The following is a 15,676-nucleotide window of genomic DNA, read 5'->3' as shown; positions in this document are numbered from 1 at the left end:
TCATATCTCCCCTCAACCTTCTTTTAGTTAGGCTAAACAAGCCAAGCTCCTTGAGTCTCCTCTCATAAGACAAGTTTTCCATTCCTCAGATCATCCTAGTAGCCCTTCTCAGTTCCTGTTCCAGTCTGAATTCATCCCTCTTGAACATGGGAGACCAGAACTGCACACAGTATTCCAGGTGAGGTCTCACCAGTGCCTTGTAGAATGGTACTAAAACCTCCTTATCTCTACTGGAAATACCTCGCCTGATGCATCCCAAGACTGCATTAGCTTTTTTCACAGCCATATCACATTGGCGGCTCATAGTCATCCTATGATCAACCAATACTCCAAGGTCCTTCTCCTCCTCCATTACTTCTAATTGATGCGTCCCCAGCTTATAACTAAAATTCTTGTTATTAATGCATAACCCTACACTTCTCACTGTGAAATTTCGTCCTATTACTATTACTCCAGTTTACAAGGTCATCCAGATCCTCCTGCAGGATATCCCTGTCCTTCTCTAAATTGGCAATACCTCCCAGCTTTGTATCATCTGCAAACTTTATTAGCACACTCCCACTTTTTGTGCCGAGGTCAGTAATAAAAAGATTAAATAAGACTGGTCCCCAAACTGATCCTTGAGGAACTCCACTGGTAACCTCCCTCCAGCCTGACAGTTCACCTTTCAGTAGGACCCGCTGCAGTCTCCCCTTTAACCAATTCCTTATCCACCTTTCAATTTTCATCTTGATCCCCATCTTTTCCAGTTTAACTAATCATTCCCCATGTGGCACCGTATCAAATGCCTTACTGAAGTCTAGGTAAATTAGATCCACTGCGTTTCCTTTGTCTAAAAAATCTGTTACTTTCTCAAAGAAGGAGATCAGGTTGGTTTGGCACGATCTACCTTTTGTAAAACCATGTTTGTTTGTTTTTTCTTATTCAGTGTTTAAACGTGCATTCTCTTCCTCCCAACACACTAGTTTGCACCAGAGCCGACCTCACCTCCAGGCTGCCCCCGCCCCACAAATTCTCTGCTACCTCCACTGGGGTGGCTGCTCCTGCCTCCCTACCTCTCCTACACGTCCCCTCCCGTCAGCCTCTCACTGGGGATGACACAAGTCTCACATGCACCCCCAGTCCCCGCTACTGACCTAAGGAACCACTGGCCCACACTTGCTATAACCTCCGCAGCCCTTTACCCCCCTCCCTACAGACCCAGCTCCCTCCAGGTCCCTCCTCCTCTGCATTAATTGTCTCGGAGCAGTTCATGATTCTCTCAAACATTCCAGTTCTCCTCAAAGACTTGCTGAATAATTCCTGTGCACTGTTGTTGGTCTGGAGCTCATTGGAGAGCACTTTATTCAGGTCATTCAGTGTACGAAATTCAAGATCCGATGGTTAGTTTGAAAATCAGGCCTCTTGGGTCTTATTCCCAACTCTGCCACTGACTGGCTGTGTGACCTAAGACAAGTCAATTCTCCTTTCTCAGTCTTAGCTTCTCCCTCTTTCAAGTAGGGATAATAACAGTCCATTCCTACCTACCTCACGGTGGGTGGACGATGGGGATCCTTTGGAGGGTGTCACTAGGAGTAGTGCATTGAAGAGCTAAAATCCATATGTTGTGTGGGCAGCAGCGGCCCCAGGAGCCCAGCCCTCGTTCCCATCAGGTGGCATCGCCCTGCCCGCTCACTGAGGACCTTCCAGCCCCCGCAGGCCAGGAGGTGGAAGGTCCCTGTCCCAGCACCGGCAGCTCAGCAGGGGACCACAGCAGCACCTGGGCCTCTGGCAGCAGCCAGGCCGATGGAGGCCACTGCTTTGTTCCAGGTGAGGAGCCAGGCTGGGCTCCGGGAGGGCTGAGGACGGGGATGTGAACACCCTGGGCCCAGACGCTCTCCCAGTGATATCGGGGGGCGGGGGTGGTCCCCAGCCCAGGTGTCTGGCCTGAGCCACGCGAACCCCACTGACAGCAGCAGCAGTCACACAGCTGCCCCTTCCACACGGGGAAGTGGGGGTGGGGGCATGAAGAGCTGCTGTCACTTTAGTCCTTGCTGCTCCGGGGCTGAGGGAATTGGCACCTCCCATGGAGTCCTGGCCAGTGGAGGGGGGCTCTCTGCTATGGGCTTCTGAAGCTGTTGGGGGCTCTGGCCCAGGGGGAACAGGGAGCTGACAGAAAAATGCTGATGGAGTCCCCTCTCCTCTCCCTTCCATTAGATCGCAGCACAGTTCCCTAGGATGGGTCACCATGTGGCCCAGCTGGCTCTGTCTGTCAGCAACCCAGACAAGGACATCAGCCGGCAGGCCAGGGAGGGGACTTACCGGCTCTACCAACTGCTGCTCCAACAGAGGGGTAAGGAACCCAGCTGGGACACGGAACCCAATAGGGGACTGAGAGTGACCACAGGTGGATAATGGGACCCCAGACAATTTTTCTCAGACTGACCCCAGCTGGAGAACAAATCTCTCTCTGCTTCTGTTCTTCTCCACTCCACTGTGCAGCCATCAAGGAGATTGGAAGGACACAGAAACTGCAACCAGAATGACAAGCGTCTCTCTCTCGCTCTCTTCCAGGCCTGACCATACATGAGGCAGAAGATCTCTGGTGCTATGACCTGCACCAGGACAGCAGGCTCCTGGGCTACAAGAACACAGCCAGGGTGGGGGAGGTAAGGGCACTGTGCCAGGGCATGACACAGCTCAGGGAGTGTAGCTTGCTGGGTTCCCTGCAGTGGATACCTCCTGGAGACAGGAAAAGAGCCCACTCCTTATTTCCAGTGCAGAGTTCCTCATCCAGCAACCAGTGGGACAGGCTGGTGCTAAAGGTCCCACACTGGAACGTCGCTAGTTGCCGTGATTTGAGTGTCTTACATGGATGCATTGCTATGTGGCATAAGGAGAATCCCCAGGTGGGTGAGTTAATATAGGATTATGGCTCTGGGTATCTCTCTGCTCCTTGTCCCCCTGGCTGATCCCCAAGTGTCTGAGAGGAGAGCACTGGGTCAGTCAGTCACAATTGCTTGGTCAGACCCTTGTTGAATTCCCTGCACCCTGTGAAAGCAGAGAAAGGAGGTGGGGTTTGCCCAATTCCATTGCCAGTCAGGAAGCAGAATCCCCCAACCTGGGAACTGGATAGGGGACATAGTGAGCTCCAGAGCCAATATGGACCACATGGGCCCCCCTCATGTCTCCAGACCCAGCCAGGGAATGGCAGGGTATCTGGACCTCAGCCACTGTTCCAAAGAAGCACATTGGCACTGACCCAAGTTGCAGCTACTTGCTGCACAAGTAGAAAATCAAAGACCCCACCCCGCCCCCCGTCCCGTCTCACAAGTGTGGTGAGAATATCCAAACCTTCGAACACACCGTAACACAGTGCCCCCAGACTGGAGTCAAAGGTGAAATGGGTGATTTCCACAACATCACAGAGGAAGCCTTGGAATGGCTCCTAGGTCGACAAGGACATCTACAGAATGCTGCTCCACAGACGCCCCGTGAGAGAGACTGTGTGAGCTTGTCCTGCCTCCCACAAGCTGAATTGCTGCAACAGAAGAAAAGTCTCCAAGGAGCGTCTGTGATGGGGACTGGGCCATGAGTCTCCTTGTCCTTGTCAGGCTGCAGGTTGGATTCCCCTCAAAGAAACCAAGGAGCTGCAGAGGCCATACCCAGCAACTAGAGAAATCACTAAGCTGGTTTGGAAATCACTTTGGTCTGTCAGCTCCAATCCCCTCGCCCCCCCTCACCCCCCACCAACACGCACACTCCTCTAGCCGCTGCGGTGCAGGAGATCTCTCTGCTGGAAGCAAGACAGGGTCCCCTGTCTTCTCTGTGCCCTGCACAGCAGAGTGGGCCTGCTCACACACATTAGAGATCCATTTCCAGCCCATCCTGGCCCCTGCCATAAATTGCCTTCCCAAAAGAGCCACTGGAGGCTTTGGTCCCTCAGCATCTGCGACCCTTTAATAAAGGGGCTTCCCTGAGCCCTGGGACCCTGAAAGCCTCCTGGGGAATGAACTGCCTTGGCCACAGCAGCTCTCTTCCCCGCCCTTTGGGGCACTAGACGCCATTGTACTGCCAGGACTTGGAGGCTGGGTCTGGGAAATCTGCTCGAGACTTGTGTCCTCTTGGTTTTAGGTCTTTGGAAAATTCTTCTCCGTCGGGCAGAGAAGATCCTTCCTGCAGGCAGGAGTGCTGGCCATCCACGACCCCCTGCTGCGTGTCAGCCAGGCTGGGCTGGTGCTCGTCTACTCCCTCCTGGGGGAAGCCCAGCAACTGATGGGGGACACGGTAAGCAGCTGCAATCGACTGAGGAGCTTGGGGTGAGGCCCAGGGCCTCATTCCCATCCTATCGCTATTCGCTGGCCTGGTAGCAAGGAGCCTAGTGGGGACTTCTGGACTTCATGGACTTCTGTTCTTAGGATGTGGTGCTCTGCTATCACTCCTGGGAAGGACAGGAGAGTCCCCTAAGTGCCCTCTGGGAACCTTTCCTGCCCCACAGAGCTGCACCCATTTCCCCATGGCCTAGTGTCCATGTCACCCGAGCCACCATCGAGAGTTGCTCCCATCCCTGGCAGCCTGGGAGGCCAAGGACTGACTGGTGATGGCGACTGAACAGGAAGGGCTGAGGCCCATGGGCGTGGGAAGCTGGTCTTGCTGCTGGTAGGGCTGGACCCGCTCTCAAGAGATTGGGAGGATTCAGTCAGCAGGGGCTGCTGACCTGCCCCATTCCCCAGGGCTGCCATCCTGTGGCTTCAACTTTTCTCACTGGGGTGACTTGGGGAAAGGTCTCAACCTCTCCCCATCCCACTTCACTGCTACTAGAATCCCTCCCGCCCCCCGCCACCCTTCTAGAGCCCCCTCTTTGCCCTAGCTGGGTGGGGATGGAGGTGGGGGTGGAGGAGAGGGTTCTACAAACTTGAGCGGTGTCCCCAGGTGGGTTGGAGGTGGAACAGCTGTCAGGGGCACTGATGGGGAGGTGGCAGGAGCTCACCCTACAAGGAGGGGGGTTGGCACTGAGGTCACTAGAGAGGACAGCAAGCCTCCATCCTGGGGATCAGGAGGGTGAATCCACCACTCAGACATGAGCAGCTGCTGGGTGGAAATGATGGTGCTGGTTCCAGGTGCCCTTCATCCTCCCTGATTCCTGGGGAGTGTCTCAGTCTCTGACATGTTCTTGTTCCCCTGCAGCACGAGGATGTCACAGCCAAGGTCATGGGCTAGCTTCACATCATCCGGCACTTGCACAAGATGCCCGAGGCACTGCAAGGGCTGTGGCTCATCTGATGCTCTTCAAGGTTCCCCTCCCTGTTCAGCAAGTCCCGCTCCCTGCTGCAGGTACTGCTCTGTCTCACTGTAAATGGGGGGCTAGTGGAAGCGGAAATGGAGGCCCCGGGCACTCACAGAAACTCTCTCCCCTCTCTGTGGAGCCGGGTCCTTCCCTTGGCCCCCCAGATTCCTTCATCTGGGGCAGGAGCTCTTTCCCTCACACCCATATCCCTCCCTTCTTTCCTTGATCTCACCCCCATCCCATTCCCCGTGCTCCCAGGCAGAGATCTTCCTGCCCCATACTGCGCAGAAGGAACTTTGGGTCAGGGCTACAGACTGTCTGCCCAACTGAAGCTCAGGAAGCTCCACATTTGAGGAGGTGAGGATGGGACAGAGGCTCAGGGCTAGCTTCATCTCCTGCCCTTTATTCTTCCTTTGGCCCTTCTCTGGGCTCTCAGAGTCTGACATGAAGAGGAGCCTCCTCCCCCCGTGTCTTCTAGGCCCTGGGGTGTGTGACAGCCTCCCAGATGGGTGCAGTCAAAAGCTGAACCACCTCAGGGAGCAGTGGGGACAGGTCCCTTGTCCTAGGAAACCAAGCAGTTGTAGTTCTCAAGGAGGCTGAGAGGGAAGACCCCGCTCTCAGCCCCTTTGAGAACTCGGCATGGAGGTAAGAGCCATTTACTTCTTTGGACATATGGGTCTCTTGGGAGAGAAATGGGATCCCTGCTGCATAGCCTGGCTGGGAGCTTCCCCCATCCCTGGGACAGAGACATCTCCATCAATGTGCCACCCTTGTTTTTTTCCTTGCAAGAGGCTCCCCAGAGATGTCCTCAAACCTGTTCTCCGGGCAGCATTTCTGGGAGGAGGCTCCCGTCCCTCAGTCTCCAACTCCATCGTGCAGTTTCATTCACATAACATCTCCGCTCTCCAGCTCCACTTCCCGCAGCAGGACAAATGAACCTTCAGCTCCTAGAGAATGGACTCTGACCTCCTTCTGATCAGCAATGGGGTTTCACCCTCCCCTCAACAAACCCGTCAGCCTCTGAATGATGAAGGGCCTGAATGGCAGAGTCACCAGAACGAGCAAAACTCCAACTGCAGCCAGTCGAGCCTTTGTGAACTTAGCCCGTCTGGAAACCAGGTCTGAAGTGGAGAGGTCTGAACTCATGGACTCATAGACTTTAAGGTCAGAAGGGACCATTATGATCATCTAGTCTGATCTCCCGCACAATACAGGCCACAGAATCTCACCCACCCACTCTTGGAATAAACCCCTAACCTGAGTCTGAACTATTGAAGTCCTCAAATAATGGTTTAAAGACTTTAAGGTGCAGAGAATCCTCCAGGAAGTGAATCGTGCCCTACACTGCAGAGGAAGGTGAAAACCCCCAGGGACTCTGCCAACCTGCCCTGGAGGAAAATTTCTTCCCCAGCCCAAATATGGCCATCAGCTAAACACTGAGCGTATGGGCAAGACGCACCCCCTCAACCCAATAAGAGCAGGCTGGGCAGAGCAGGTGTGTAACAGGGAAAGGAGAATGCTTTCCCCTGGGCTGCCGAGCCTGGGGCTTAGCCCAACTGATTACAGAATGAGTCCTACCTCAGAGGGACCATGTATTGGCCCCGAAAGAACCAGACTTCAGCGGTGATAAAGCCCAGCTGGGCTATGAACTGGAATGAGAACTAGGTAGGAAGTTGAAAGCAGCAAGGAAAGCCGAGAAGGGAACTTGAGAAGAGAGGTAGGATGTGCCCAGGGAAACCTGCAGCAAAGAGAAAAGAGCAGACCTGCCTGTTGGGTACAGAGGCCTGGGCTGTTACCAGTGTCAGGGTGGGACAGGGTTCCTCTACTGGCCCCAAAAGAAAGGGGCATACATGCACCCAGAGAGGGTTACCAAGCCCAGCAAGGGGCTGCAGGCTGAGGCAGAGCCCCAGCAAGAACAGAAGAACTTTTCTCTCTGGGAAGACGTCTTTGGACTCTGAGCCCCAGAAGCGTGGAGTAAAGGTGGTGAGCCAGCCAGAGGGCCGAATTACCAGGCAGAGAGACTGCCATGGTGCTGGAGTGACCATCGATGGGAGACCAGAGGGAACCTAACAATGAGTAGATTCATTTATTATTGGCATAGTCCGCAGGATTGAATTCCCCCTGTCATCCGTGAGGGCTCACGGAAGTCTTGGTTACTGAAGGAGGATCCTTCCCCCCGAAGTTGGATTTCCCATTTGAGTTCCAGGGACTGCTTAAGCAGACGAAGCAGGCCTCAGGGTTTCTCCAGCAGCTCCTAGAAACCTAACAGAAGCAGAAGGAAGTGCAGAGCTACAGATGCAGCTGGTAATCTAGATGGAGCAGCAGCAACACCTGTCAGAGATCCTGCAAAGGGAAATCAACCTGCTACGCCCATGGACAAAAAGAGCAGACTTGGAGAGCATGCCAGGGCTATGCTGAGAATGTTAGCCCAGGAGAGCAGGCAACGAGAAAGTGTACAAGCATGGCCTAATGCCAAGATGGCAACAAAAGTGGTTTGGCTGTGGTGCAGAGAAGCAGGCCATATCAAAAGACCCGGCCTGCATAGGAAATTCCTGAGTGGCAAATGGAGGGGCCAGGGCCCCAAGTAGGGAGAAAGAAAGGAGAAGGTGTCCTCTGGCACAAACACACAGGAGGCAGGCTAGGTGGAGATGGCAGGGTTGGCCGTGGACCTTGCAGACCCTCCACCAACACACCCTGTCGGGTGCTGCAGGGAGGTGAAGAATGAAATGGTTGGCACAGAGATGAAGCAGGCTGAAGAAGGGACATAGACAAGAGTTGAGCAATGGTGTGTGCTCAGACCCTGATGGAAAAGGTTTTGGGGGATGCAGCGGCGGTAGAAAAAAGGCTACAGAAGAAGCTAGTGGCTTCAGAAGAAGGCTCTGCAAGCAGTTGTTAATGAGAATGAGTGGCTGCAGGAAGAGCATTGGGATACTGCAGAAGAGAAGGATGGCCTCTGAGTTCTGGTGAGCGAGCTGGCTGGGGAGCTGGAGACGCCTGCACGCCCAGGCTGTATGAGTGCATAGCCGGTGACAGCGACGAGATGGTGAGGGATGAAGATTGGACAAGAGTAGAACTTGCCCCTGGGTTGGGCTGGATTTTAAGGAGGAGGCTATATAACAGGGTGGCTTGGCCTGTGGCTGCAAAGCCTGGGGCTAGGCCAAATTGATGACCAAGTGAGACCCACCTGAGAGGAAACAAAGGAAAACAGCAGCAAAAGTACAGAAGCAGACCAAGCTGTTCAGTAGACGGCCTTGGGCCAAAATCTGGAGTCCAGGGTAGGACTGGGTTCTCTCACCGTCCCTAAGGAAGGGGACATAGAAGACCCTAGAAACCCAAGAAGGGCAGGCCGAGCCGAAATCAAGCTGAGAAAGAACTCCCCACTAGTCTGGAAGGCCTTGTTGCTGTTCAAGACATTTTTGGACTTTGTTTGCAAGGAGCATGACCCAGGAAGGAGTGGAGTAAAGGACAGTCACCTGGTTGGAGGGTTGAGTTCCCAGCCAACAAACTGCAAGAGTGAGTCTCAACGGGGTTGCTAGCCCAGCTAGAAAGCTGTGACAGGAGGCCTGTCCAGGATCTAGAGGTGAGTGAACTCTGGTACAAACCATTCTGGAAAGAGCCTTGTATTGGAGAGTGGGTGGGGAGAGCAGAGAGATGGGAGGGGTTCCTGAGGCTGGGATGGGGAGGAAGCTGTGGGGCTGGGAGGGGAAGGACATGGAGCAGCTTGTGGGAGGGATCCTGCTGGCTGTGTCTGGAGCCCTGTGTAGCCTCTTCTCTGGGAAGTTCCCATGGGTCAGTGGGGCCTGAATCTCTCCTGCTCCTTTGGTCTCTTTGGGCTTCACACAAGATGTCTGGTGAACTGCCCTTGGACTCTGTGCCCAGCACCGCTCAGAAATTATTCGCTACCTTCAGAGAGACAGGGCACAGCTCAGCCTGTTGGGTAGGCTGGAGGCTCACACTTCACTCGAACACACAACACCGAGGTGCTTTGGGAAGCACAATAACAAAGAAGAGATTTAAGTGACACTAAGCAAGAGAAAGAGACAAATTTCAAACAGACAAAGAAAACACAACACACTTTGTAGTGACTAAAACTGAATCTTAACAAGTCACAATCTTTGCCTTAGCAGTTTCCAGACTAACGTCTCAGCTTTCCTAACAGACCTTCTTTGATGTCCCTGTAGGGTACAAAACTTCTCTGTCGAATCCGCTGATTTGATTGCTTCGTCTTCTGGTTTCAGACCCTCTGTTCTCCTTCTGGGGTGCCTGGACCATGATTGTGACATCTCTCTGGCCCAGCCTCTTACACAGATGTGTGCTGCAGCCAGCCCAGTGCAGGGAGCAGTGGGGACAGATGATCTCCTCCTGTCAGACCAAGCAACATGGGTCCCATTGAGGCTTAGATGGAAGATCCCAGGCATCTCCTGGAGGTAAGAACCGTCCACTCTTCTGGGCACTTGGGGCTGTTGCAACAAAGTGGGAGCTCCTGTTCCATAGCCTATTTGTCCTCATGACTGTGTTTTTTTTCTTCTCAGAGGATGCATCGGGACCCTGGAAACTGTTTCGTGCAGGAGGTTTGAGCGGGGAGAGATCACTCACTGTGATGACCCCTGGGTCATTAGCCCGGGTCTGCAGGGTTCCTGGGAGCAGCCACACTCCAGGATGCCATCTGGAAGCCTACGAAAAACTGCTTACCTAGGACTGACGAAGTCCAGACCCAGTTTGAGGCTCCATCCCTGAAGCCCATTGGCAGAGTCCCAGAGCAGCTTATCGGCCCCTGGGACCTCCTTAAACCATCAGCAGGAACAAGAAGCTGTCTGAACACCCGAGCTCCTCCCCGGCTCTGGACCGTGTGTTGGCTGTTCCTGCTCCCACTCCCCAGGCTTGATTTCCTGGCATCCGGACTCGGGGTGACTCATCTGATTTGAGGTTCTGAACACAATTTGGTCTTTTGCTTCTGCTCTTCCAGTGTCATGACCCAGCTGACTCTCGACTCCTGTCTTGTGAGTGTTGACTCTGCCTCTGAGCACTAGGTCTGGCTGCCCATGACCCGGCCATGACACTGACTTTTCTACAATTCCTCCAATGCCCTTTTCTGCTCTTCAGCTCTGCTCTCCCAGCAAGACACACCGATCCCTTGGCTCCCAGAGTCCTGCTTGCCTGCTAGTCAAGGGCTCAGGGGGAGTGCTTGTCTTGCCTCCTCCCCCACCACAGCTGCTTGTCCTCGGGGACTCTCCCTAGCGCAGAGGAGAATCCGTCCTGGCAGCAGTTCAGGAAGTCACAGAAGGGACGGTCTGCTCAGCTCCCTCTGCAATGCCACTGCCCGAGACCAATACGAGTGGGTGCCCAGTGACTGCGCCGGCAGCTCCTTGAGAGACTCCTGGGGGCAGGGTAGTCGTCTTTCACGGTGACTGCGGGAAGCCATGCAAAGAGTGCGGCATTGAGGAGACTCTCCTGCTGTCCCAAAGGGTTTCTGTTCTCCTGCACAGTCAGACCGTGGGGCCAGGTTGCAGAATGGGGAAGAGCTGTTTGATGATGAGTTGGAGGATTCACCATATAGGTGGCAGCAGCTGCAGATCCTGGAGTCCCTATGGTAGGGTGACCATGCGTCCGGATTTTCCTGGACATGTCCGGCTTTTTGGGTTTTAAGTAGCCATCGGGGTGGAATTAGGAAAACTCTCAAAAGGTCCGGGATTACCAATGCAGAGCGCGATGCGGCTGACAGGGCGGCCGGGCCGGATTGAGCCGCTCACATCCGGGCCTCCAGCAGCCAGAGCCCCTCCCCTGCTCCCCCCTCCCCTGCAGCCTCACCGCACCTTGGTTGGATAAGTGTGGGATACCCGGGGATCTGTCAGGGGGCAGGGGTGTGGATAGGGGTCGGGGTTCCATTTCAGAGAGTAGCTGTGGATATTCTGGGTCCTTTTCTGAAAAAGACACCCAGAGAAAAGCAGTACATACTGACTTTCATGGATTTTGCCACCCGATGGCCAGAAGCAGTAGCTCTAAGCGACACCAGGGCTAAAAGTGTGTGCCAGGCACTAGCAGACATTTTTGCCAGGGTAGGTTGGCCCTCCGACATCCTCACAGATGCAGGAACTAATTTCCTGGCAGGAACTGTGGAAAGCCTTTGGGAAGCTCATGGGGTAAATCACTTGGTTGCCACTCCTTACCACCTTCAAAAAAATGGCCCGGTGGAGAAGTTTAATGGAACTTTGGGGGCCATGCTACGTAAATTCGTAAATGAGCACTCCAGTGATTGGGACCTAGTGTTGCAGCAGTTGCTCTTTGCCTACAGAGCTGTACCACATCCCAGTTTAGGGTTTTCACCATTTGAACTTGTATATGGCCGTGAGGTTAAGGGGCCATTACAGTTGATGAAGCAGCAATGGGAGGGGTTTACACCTTCCCCAGGAACTAACATTCTGGGCTTTGTAACCAACATACAAAACACTCTCTGAACCTCTTTAGCCCTTGCTAAAGAAAACCTACAGGATGCTCAATAAGCGCAAAAAGCCTGGTATGATACACATGCCAGAGAGAGTTCCTTCAAAGTAGGGGACCAGGTCATGGTCTTAAAGGTGCTCCAGGCCCATAAAATGGAAGCATCATGGGAAGGGCCATTCACGGTCCAGGAGCACCTGGGAGCCGTTAATTATCTCATAGCATTCCCCACCTCCAACCGAAAGCCTGAGGTGTACCATATTAATTCTCTAAAGCCTTTTATTCCCAGAGCATTAAAGGTTTGTCAGTTTACAGCCCAGGGAGGAGACGGCGCTGAGTGGCCTGAAGGTGTCTACTATGAAGGGAAAAGTGATGGTGGCATGGAAGAGGTGAATTGCAGAATGAGGCTGAAAGGATTCTCAGATACCTGTGCCATTAGCTTCTGCTATATAGGAAAATATTGACCAAAAAATCGTAGTGCTGGATGACTGAATGTGTCTTCCATTGGGAAAAAATCCACAAAGACTAGCACAGGAAGTTTGCTATTTCAGTTAAACGTGTTGGGGGATCAACATACAGGGAAGAATTAAGATGATAAATGTGAATTACAATACGAACTTGTTAAGACCTTTCCCATCAGTTTAATCAGATACCTACTGCTGACTGGATTTTTTCCTCCCATCAGGAAATTTTTTACTTTTCACTGAAAACCCTAAATCCATTTCCCCCCACCACCACCCCAGTTTTTGGCAAATGAAAACTTTCTGCTGAAAACTGATTTTTTAAATTCCAAAACCAATACAGTTTGGTTTTTTAAGTTTTCATTTTTTTTTACAAAACAATCCCAAAATGTTTGAGAAAAGCAGGCAGATTCTGAGATGTCTTGTTATTTAGCTTAAAAACCAATCTCCATTAAAAAGAACACAGCTGACAATTTCCAACCAGCTTTAAACATTACATGAATTGGGGAACATCAATATTGCCTGATAAGAGCCTGATTTCAAACCCATTGATTCTATCGCATCTGTGTGATTTCTCTTTCAAAGGGATAGTTATGAGGAGGTAACAACTGAATAACCAGTAAAGTTGGCAGCGCACAGAATGTTTTACACAGAAGAGCCCCTTTAAACCCTGGGTTAGAGTTGAACCAAGCAGCCAAAGCCTGTCTGTCCTGACCCCGTTCAAGGACATACAGGAGCTCCCTGGGAGTAGAACTCAGACCTCCTGGCCTAGCTCCACACTGCTGTCGGCTGAGTATAGATGGTGTAAATGGCTCTGCAGAATATACAGAGAGTAAGACACGAGGCTACGTTTCCAAAGGTATTTAGATGCCTAGTGGGATTTTCAGAATCACCTAGGAGATCACAACTTGTCGATTTCAAGGGGTTTTGGGGTCCTGATGCTTTTGAGAATCCCACGAAGGTGCCTCAATATCTTTAAAAATCTGCCCCACAGCCCCTCTCTGAAAGCCCTTATAGTCCTAGAAGACACGGCAGAGAAAGGGAGACGGGGGAAACAGAGGCAGAAAGCAGGGAAATGACTGGTCCAAGATCACACAGCAGGTCACTGGCAGAGACAAGAACAGAGCCCGGGTGTCCTGAGAGCCACTGCACCACGCTGCACAGAGTAAACAATGCAACAGAGCGGTGACGGAGGGATGCTGCTAGCCCATTGTTACATGCAGGCAGAAGTGCAGTTGGGAGTTGTTGCCATAAATCAATTTGGAAGCAGGCAGCAGGCCGTCTAGGCACAGAGCTTGGGGTAGAAAAATTACAGATGAGCTGCTATTTCCTATGCTGGGTGAGTCGACATCATATTGCCCTGCAAAGTGAGAATCAGGCTGTGTTAGCATTTTAGTTGATCAGTTTCATACCCAAGCTGTGAGAATTGTTGGGTCTGGAGTGTGCTTTGTTCCATCCTTCATATTGCATTTTATCAAGCCACACCTTGAGCCAAATCCTCTGATGGGATAAATTGATGAAGCGCCATTGACTTTAAAGGAGCTGATCCAATTTACACCAGTGTGATAACACAACTCATTGATTGTCAGAGGTGAGGAGCACTAACAACACCTACTCATTGTACGTGACGAGTGCTGTGCACCTTTCACGTTCACATACGAGATATTAGGAAAGGGGAAACAGGGCCATTCCCTCTGTTGCTCTAATCCTGACCATTGTCCTTCTCATTCCCTCCACAGACATCACACAGTGTACTGAGGAAGAAAATGTCAAACCAAAACGCTCTGACAGACTTCTTTCTCCTGGGATTCTCTGACGGTCGGGAGCTGCAGATGTTACACTTTGTGGTGTTTCTATTGCTTTACCTGATATCCCTGCTGGGGAACCTTCTCATCATCACAGCCATAGCCCTTGACCGCCACCTTCACACCCCCATGTACTTCTTCCTGATGAATTTGTCCATCCTGGACCTCGGCTCCATCTCTGTCACTATCCCCAAATCCATGGCCAGTTCCCTCACGAACACCAGATCGATTTCTTATTCTGGATGTGTTGCCCAAGTCTTTCTCGTCTTCTTCTTCGCTTCAGCAGATTTTGCCTTATTGACCATCATGGCGTATGAGCGATATATCGCCATCTGCCAACCACTGTACTATGAGACACTGATGACCAGGACAGCGTGTGTCCAAATGGCAGCCAGTGCCTAGACCAGTGGTATTCTCTACTCTGTACTGCACACTGGGATCACCTTGGAAATCTCCTTCTGTGGAGGCAACGTGGTGGATCAGTTCTCTTGTGAAATCCCCCAGCTCCTCAATCTTGCCTGCTCTGAGTTGTACCTCACTGAAGTTGGGTTTCTCATCTTTAGTTCATTCTTAGGCTTAAGCTGCTTTCTTCTCAGAATTGTGTCACATGTTCAGATCTTCAAAGCAGTGCTGAGAATCCCCTCTGAGCAGGGCGGGCATAAAGCCTTCTCCACCTGCCTCCCTCACCTCACTGTGGTGTCCTTGTTCTTTTGTACTGCTGCCTTTGCCTACCTGAAACCCACCTCCAGCTCAACCTCAGGTCTGAATCTTGTGCTTGCTGTTCTCTAGTCTGTGTTGCCACCAATGATGAATGCGATCATCTACAGCAATGGAAACAAAGAGATCAAAGGTGCACTGCGTAAACAGATAGGTTGGAGGTTATTCACTAAGAACAACATGTCCATATGTCTCCTTCGGTAGCAATTTCATTCTGTGTTTCTTTATAAATATAATCATCTGATGACATTATTGCCTCCATGAGAAAATACTGTGCAATCTGTTTATGCAGAATGGGGTATTTGCGCTAGTAAAAATAGGGACCATTCCCCTGCTAGGCAGCTAGTGGCTATGTTGGCATAAGCATCAAAGTTTGTGCCTTGTGATGGCTTCATGGTGGCCTTAAGAAATGGACTGGGGGTCTTTTTGCAGTTCCTAGAAGACGTGTCCCCACCACACAAACATCAGCATCACTGGAAATAGATTTGCACCCTTGTGCTCCATTACTACAGAGAGGTCCAGAAGTATGCAGAAAGGAATCCTCTGTCTTATATAGCAAGGGTCCCTCCAGGGCAGAGGAGAAGCACACGTCCAGGGAGTGGGGAGCGAGGGAAGATCGCACAGCTGCCACCTGGGCTTCTATATGTACTACTGAAAAATGTCAGACTTCAGAACCTTGGGCTAATCATCTGGCTGCTTAGGGTTAGGGTAGTGCAAAGAAAATTAGGATACAAGGGGACAAGACAGAAATCTCTGTATATTAAGTTTGGGATATTCAAAGGGGTCTAAGGACGTTAGTTGCCTAACTCCCATTGTGCAATAACTGAATCCCTGGACTGATGTTATGTCCCTGGCACACCATGCTTGGTGCACCACGCTGTGGCAGGGCCTGGGAATAGATTGTGCCCCAATAAGGCAACTTTAGAGAGCAGGACTGTCCCTCGCCTTCGGCCCCTGAACATTTGAGAGAAGCTGAGGTCTCAGTTCAC

At 51.9% G+C, this 15,676-nt stretch overlaps 1 pseudogene; it reads left to right on the top strand.

Moving 5' to 3' along the window:
- The first annotated feature begins 13,913 nt into the window (after nt 1–13,913).
- LOC119567720 lies at nt 13,914–14,891 on the top strand (annotated as a pseudogene).
- The last annotated feature ends 785 nt before the right edge of the window (nt 14,892–15,676 follow it).

The sequence above is a fragment of the Chelonia mydas genome, chromosome 14, assembly GCF_015237465.2.
Source record: "Chelonia mydas isolate rCheMyd1 chromosome 14, rCheMyd1.pri.v2, whole genome shotgun sequence".
NCBI lineage: Eukaryota > Metazoa > Chordata > Testudines > Cheloniidae > Chelonia > Chelonia mydas.
The sequence above is the reverse complement of the archived record's forward strand: the minus strand, read 5'-3'. Positions and strand labels throughout refer to the sequence as shown.